Genomic DNA, 2,217 nt, shown 5'->3' with positions numbered 1-2,217 from the left:
GGAGGAGTCCCACCAGTCCCACACCCGCTGGTCCCACACCCGCCGCAGAATGAGGCCGGCGTGTGCGACAGCCTGGCGGGGTGCGCGCCTGGGGACCGGCACCTCTTCCCGTGAGTTGCAAGTTGTTTCTTGTCTTTACATTTTCTTAATGTTGGAAATAAATGTGCTAAATGATATTTTTCAGTGAAATTCTGCTTCCTTCGGTTTGTACTATTTCCCCAATGTGGCCAGTTAATAACGGGCTGCAAACATCAAACTGTTACTGTGTATTTCATGGATGTGAGTTTAATCATATGAGGGGAGATGCGAATACTGATGTTTCTTTTGTTGTTTATGAAGATTATGCTTAGATTTTTTGTGATAAACAAACCAATAGTGAAATACTGTGAAATGTTTTGTGTTTTCTCCAGTTTCTTTGTTCCTCCTAATTTAAAGTGTTGTCTGTGTTGTGCCATGTCTTTGTTTTCGATCAAACAGGGCTCGACTACCCAATATTCTGCTTAATTTAAACAAATAATCAACTGTTGTTGTGTTACCTTTTTATTTATACATCCATTTAGATTTCTTCCTGATTAGGATTTTAGGAGAAGGACCTCAGTAGGCAAGTCTTTGTTTCATTCAAAGTTAGTAGACCGTTGCCTTAATGGAAATTGTTGAAAGCACCTTTAGTAAAACGGCACCAAAGTACCTTTGATTTGCTCCATTTTACTAAAAGAATCTCTATTACTAAAAGAATCTCTATTTTGCATTACCTTGAAACCCAGCTTCTACACAGGATGAGTCGTCCTGAGCTGTCTTTTGGCAAAGGCTGCTCTTCTCCTGGGGATGATGTGGGATCCCTCTGGGTGTGTAGCTCGGTTCCTCCTTCCTTGTGCTACTGAAGGGCAGGATGGCCCCGGTGGAGCCCCTTGGCTCTTGCCTACAGCTGGAGCTGGACCTGTGGAGCTGCCCCCGAGCATGAGGGCAATGGGTGATGGGGTGACAGTGCCCCTCGCCTGGGTCTACATGCAGGCTCCATGCTGTGCAACGGAGGGACAACACACCCCAACCCACCATGCCCTCCCCGGTGTAATTTATTCCACAGCTCTAAGCAGTGCTCAGCCCCTCCACCCAAGCCACGTCCCATACCAGCGCCGTGTGCGCGCTCGCTGCCATCGCCTGCTTTTTCCCTGGGTGGACCATTTCCAGGCTATTGGAAACAAAGTGTTTGGGGTCAGCTGTTAACTCACCATGACTTTTTTTTCCAGGTTTACAGACAAAGCTTGCAAAGATACAAGTCTCGGGCACAGTTCTTACAAGGCAGAATATTCTCATGTCAAGCAGGCCATATTTTAAAAATTATCATGTAGATTAAATGTGTAAAGTCTCAAAAACATCTGCCTGTGTGTCCAGTTCAATGGACACTCCAGGGGCTGCCTGTGATTTCTGTCTGCCCATAGAATCATTACCCGTAAGCACATTTGGCAGCCCTGGGGTGTGAGTGTGATTAATATTTATACCCACGTACAATGCGTAGGGAACCCAGCTGGGCAGAGCCGGCCATGCAGCCGCGGTGCTGCCCATCCGCGGAGGCGCAGAGGAAGGTTTTGGGCTGTGCTTGGTAATTCTTTGTCATTAGGCAGGGCACAGGTCATCCTCACCTGAACCTTCACAGGGTCTGACCCTGGCACGTGCACCCAGCCCGTGGGTGCAGCACCCACAGGGGAGGGAAGAGAGCTTTAATTCCACTTTAGAAAAACATCCGGAAAATATTCCCGGAGCACCTGCAAGTTCAGCGTGTCTGATGCACAGCTCTGAACCCAGCGGGAGCGATGCAGGAGAAGGGGAAGGTGGGCAATTAGAGATGGCTGACATTTGTCATTTAAGCACTTAATGATTTTGCGTAATGTTTATTATGCATAAGCAAAACCTCTCATGGGAAGAGGATAATTAAACAAATTGCTCACGTGGGAGAGCTGGAAAAAGAGTTTTAAAAATTCACGCTCCTGTATTTTGAAAAGGTTAATCAGGTTTTAACAGTTTTCTTTTAAAATGACAAAACTGAATTTTCAGAAGGTGATATCCAGGCCAAATGCTGCAAAATCATTAAAATGTTTGAGTGAACTAATCCAAACTGCAATATGAATATTAGGTTTTAGTCTTTGTTAAGATATTCTGAAATGTTACTAAGAATATAAGTTATTTATTTAATCATTTTAGTGAAAAAACTCCTGCTGA

At 45.1% G+C, this 2,217-nt stretch overlaps 1 protein-coding gene across 1 annotated transcript in view; it reads left to right on the top strand.

Annotated features, from left to right (window-relative positions):
- The window catches only part of JAKMIP3 (Janus kinase and microtubule interacting protein 3), a 31,352-nt gene that overhangs the window by 9,947 nt on the left and 19,188 nt on the right, over positions 1 to 2,217 (top strand). The window lies entirely within an intron of this gene.

Source organism: Buceros rhinoceros, unplaced genomic scaffold, assembly GCF_000710305.1.
Source record: "Buceros rhinoceros silvestris isolate BGI_N320 unplaced genomic scaffold, ASM71030v1 scaffold409, whole genome shotgun sequence".
Taxonomy (NCBI): Eukaryota; Metazoa; Chordata; class Aves; order Bucerotiformes; family Bucerotidae; genus Buceros; species Buceros rhinoceros.
This window is presented reverse-complemented; position numbering and strand designations above follow the sequence as displayed.